The sequence below is a fragment of the Microcaecilia unicolor genome, chromosome 4 (genome assembly GCF_901765095.1).
Source record: "Microcaecilia unicolor chromosome 4, aMicUni1.1, whole genome shotgun sequence".
NCBI lineage: Eukaryota > Metazoa > Chordata > Amphibia > Gymnophiona > Siphonopidae > Microcaecilia > Microcaecilia unicolor.
The window spans coordinates 233497262-233502173 of NC_044034.1; positions in this window are offsets into that span (position 1 = coordinate 233497262).

The following is a 4912-nucleotide window of genomic DNA, read 5'->3' on the forward strand; positions in this document are numbered from 1 at the left end:
AATGGCTGGCAGTAAGGTCTCAGACCCAAAATGGACACGTGGCAATTTTCATTTTGCTGCCTGTCCATTTTTGGCAAACATTTCAAAAAGGCATTTTTTTACAGGTGCGCTGAAAAATGATTCTGTGTGTGCCCAAAGTACCGCAGGCCATTTTTTAGTGCCTTTGTAAAAGGGCCCCAAAGATTGGATTCCAGGAGCCTACAGCCTCCTAATTAAACTAGTCCTGACCTAGAATCCTAAACCCCAGTGAATTAAACTAAGAAAAACCAATATTGCCTCCCTGAAGATGTACCCCCGCTATCCTCCACAAATAAGAGGTGGTGAGAGTTCCCAGACCATAAGTATAAATTGTTATGGGCAAATGTGCTTTGAAGAGTGTCATGTGTTTATTAGAGGTTATAGTGCATGGAGAGTGAGAGAAAAAAAAGTGAAAGTGACAGTGGGTAGATGTATTTGGATATATATGATGGCAGATGTCATTGCTGTACAAGCTCTGTGCTTGGTGTGTTGAGATTAGATGTCAAGGATACATAATTCCTGTAAATTGATATGGAGCTTGACCTACAGATTATGACATTGGCAGCTTTATTCATTTCAGGCTGGATATTTCAAGGAAGATAAAGAAATATGCAGAGTAGGTAATGGATCCACTTTACCATTTTGAATGCAAAATATTATTTGATGACCACGTCTATTTTAAAGCACAGATAGGAAATTTTCTTTCTCAAATGTCTCGTTTACATACTAAAGGAACAAAATTGCCACAACATAAAACATTATTGGAAAGATCTCAAATTAGTATATACTGTTTCAATTTGGAATACATTATTGTGTATGTTTAGAAATCACAGCAGTAGATAAAGTGCTCCGTGGCTGATGTGCTACCTACTCTTCTACTCCACTTCCTATGCCATTACCATAAGTATTAGCATACTGGGACAGATTGAAGGTCCATCAAGCCCAGCATCCTGTTTCCAACAGTAGCCAATCCAGGTCACAAGTACCTGGCAAGATCCAAAAAAAGTACAATACATTTTATGCTGCTTATCCTAGAAATAAGCAGTGGATTTTCCCCAAGTCCATTTTAATAATGGTCTATGGACATTTCCTTTAGGAAGCTATCCAAACCTTTTTTAAACCCTGCTAAGCTAACTGCTTTTACTATATTCTCTGGCAATGAATTCCAGAGTTTAATTACACCAGCAGCCAGGCTTGGTCTTACAGCTATAGGTAATGGGCCTGCTTATTCAGATCATCAATATAGAGAGCCAGAAAGAGAAAGAGATATCTTTGAGTGAAGCAAGAATCTTCATGGCAACTTCTTCTCTGACATGCACACCCCAAATCCCTGAGTATTTAACATAAGAACATAAAAATAGCCATACTGGGTCAAACCAATGGTCTATCTAGTCCAGTATCCTGTTTTCAAAAGTGGCCAATCCAGGTCACAATTACCTGGCAGAAACCCAAATAATAGCAACATTCCATAGTACCAATCCAAAGGTAAGCAGTGGCTTCTCCATCTCTATCTCAATAGCAAACTATGGACTTTTCCTCTAGGAACTTGTCCAAACCTTTTTAAAACCCTGATAAGCTAACTGCTGTTACCGCATTCTCTGGCAACGAGTTCCAGATCGGAACTATTCATTGAGTGAAAAAATAATATTTCCTCTTATTTGTTTCACAAGTATTTCCATGTAACTTCATTTAGTGTTCCCTAGTCTTTGTATTTTTTGAAAGCATAAAAAATTGATTCACTTCTCATTCTATACCACTCAGGATTTTGTAAACCTTAATCATACCTCTCCTCGGCTATCTCTTTTCCAAGCTGAAGAGCCCTGACGTCTTTAGCCTTTCCTCATATGAGCTCCACCCCTTTATCATTTTGGTCACTCTTCTTTGAACCTTTTCCAATTTCACTATATCTTTTTTGAGATACGGCGACCAGAATTGAATACAATACTAAAGGCGAGGTCACAGCATGGAGCGATACAGAGGCATTATGGTATTGTTGCTTTTAGTTTCCATCCCTTTCCTAATAATTTCTAGCATCCTGTTTGCTTTTTTGGCTGCCGCTGCACACTGGGAAGAAGTAAAAAAGGATAATTCATTACCAACAAAGCCTATAACAGAAAAAGAAATTGAAATTACTTTTTACAAAAATGGCACCTAAAAAAGCACCAGGGCCTGATGGGTTAACAGTTGAATTTTACTCTGCTTTCATACATAAGTTAGCACCTATATTAAATTCTTTTTTTCTCATATCTTATTGAAACTGGTGATATTAGAGGTACATTCACAGAAGTTAACATAACAGTACTTCCAAAACAGGGAATGGACCCATTGTTGATATAAAATTATAAACCCCTTTCATTGATGCAAAAATATATGCCAAGCTAATTGCAGAAAGATTGCAATGCATTCTCCCGAAACTAATTAAAAATGATGAATCTGATTTTATGCATGGGAGGCACTAATATAATTTTAGATGCACAATGGTCTCCTGAACCAGTCATTGCCATGGGGTTAGATGCTGAAAAAGCATTTGACCATGTTGAATGGTCTTTTATGTTCTCAGTATTGCAACGGCATGGTTTTTCCAGGGATTTTATCCAAATGGTCAAAGTTCTGTACTCCAAACCTTCTACCAGAAAACAGATGAATATGGGGGCCCTTTTACTAAACCACATAAGCGTCTATGTGCGCCCAATGCACGCCAATTTGGACTTAGTGCCTGGCTACTGTGTGACTCTTGTGGTAATTTCATTTTTGGCATGTGTCAATACATGGGTCCGAAAAATAATTTTTATTTTTTGGTGCACGTTCGCTACATGCGCCAGGTGGTATTTGACATGCGCAGGTCATTACCGTTCAGTTAACACATGAGACCTTACCACTAAGTCAATGGCTGGTGGTAAGGTCTCAGACCCAAAATGGATGCGCGCCAATTTTTATTTTGCCGTACGTCTGTTTTCAGCAAAAATGTTAAAAAAGGCATTTTTTGCAGGTGTGCTGAAAAATGGATCTGCGTGTGCGCAAAACACGCGCTTACATTACCGCAGGCCATTTTCAGTGCACCTTAGTAAAAGGACCCCATGATGTCTTATCCTTTTAATCCTACAAGAGGTACTAGACAGGGGTGTCCCTTATCTCCCTTACTATTTAGTTTGACACTAGAACCACTTCTAAGTGCCATAAGGACATCCACAAAGATAGATAGATTTAAGACGGGTAATGTAACAGCCAAAGTTTAAGCGTACGCCGATGATATACTCCTATATACCACACCACTATCAATTCCCGAGATTTTGGCAATTATCAATGATATTCTGAAATATCTGGGAAATAATTAAATTGAGGCATATTTTCAAAGCACTTTGGGAGGCTAAGTTCCATAGGTTTCTATGGAACTTTGGGAGGCTAAGTGCTTTGAAAATGAGCCTTATCTCTCAATTGCCCGGAAATTAAAGAAATTGTTATTAAACATGGCTTTCAATGGAATCACTTCTTTATAAGATAAGTGCTGGGCAGACTTATACGGTCTGTGCCAGAGCCAGTGGTGGGAGGCGGGACTGGTGGTTGGGAGGCAGGGATAGTGCTGGGCAGACTTATACAGTCTGTGCCAGAGCCGGTGGTGGGCGGCAGGGATAGTGCTGGGCAGACTTATATGGTCTGTGCCAGAGCCGGTGGTGGGAGGCAGGGCTGGTGGTTGGGAGGCAGGGATAGTGCTGGGCAGACTTATACGGTCTGTGCCAGAGCCGGTGGTTGGGAGGCGGGGCTGGTGGTTGGGAGGCAGGGATAGTACTGGGCAGACTTATACGGTCTGTGCCAGAGCTGGTGGTGGGAGGGATCCTTAATGCCCAGGGCCCAGATCACTATCAGTCTGTCCCTGACTCTCAGTGAGTTTGAGCCACATAATGCCAAGATTCTCATACTGTTCTCACAGTTTTGCAAGAATCACATGGGAGTTCAAACACTGTGCAGCTCAAGCTTACTGAGAGTCCTACAATGCCAGAAGAAACAGAATAGCTGCAAGCCTCTGGAGGGAGTGTGTGTGTGTGTATGTGTGGGAGGGGGGGGGGGGGGTAAAGTGTGTTTTGGAGAAAGTCAAGGAGCTGTACTTAGGGTCATTGAGATCCATTACTGGCTCCTGGGTCTTCAAGTAAGAAAACTGGGTTAGAGGAAGAAGAAAAGACCAAGAATTAAAGATCAAGGAGAGAGGACAAAGGGTTATGAGCAGAGGATTGGGATGGGAGAGACCACCAGAAAATAGGAAAATAGGGTGGGTTTGACCAGACCCCCTTTCAGTCTGGACAAAATAATCCATCACTGACTTCTAATCTATTGGCAGAAAATGATCAATAAATACCATTTGAAGAAGGGACACAATTTTAATGTATATCCCTACTGGAAAATCTGTTGAGAAAAACACTGTTGTTCATATTACTGCTGCCCAATCCCCAGCTCCCTTAACCTCTCTCCCCTCCTCTCTTTCACTCAATCCCTGGGCATCCCTTGGTGGACAGAAAGACAATGCTGCTTATCTGAAGCTATCTCCTCTGCCTGCTAAATTTAGTCTCATGGTTTGACCACTGTGCCCTGCACAGTTCAGATAGTAAGACTGAAATGATTCAGATAGTGAGACTGAAATGAAGCAGGACAGAGGAGAAGACAGCTGCTGATAAGAGTTGCTCTCCTACCTATCAGTGGGCAGCACAGAAAACAAACTGAGAGGGAAAGATGGGCCAAGTGAAGTGGGTTGGATGAAGCAGCAGCAGCAAAGTACAAACAATGTTCCTTTTCCCAAATACCGATCCAGCAGGGACACATTAACAATTTGAATTCTTGCCCATATGGCATCAAAACTATGCACAACACCAACTACAAAGAATCCAGTTTCTTCCAGGACTAA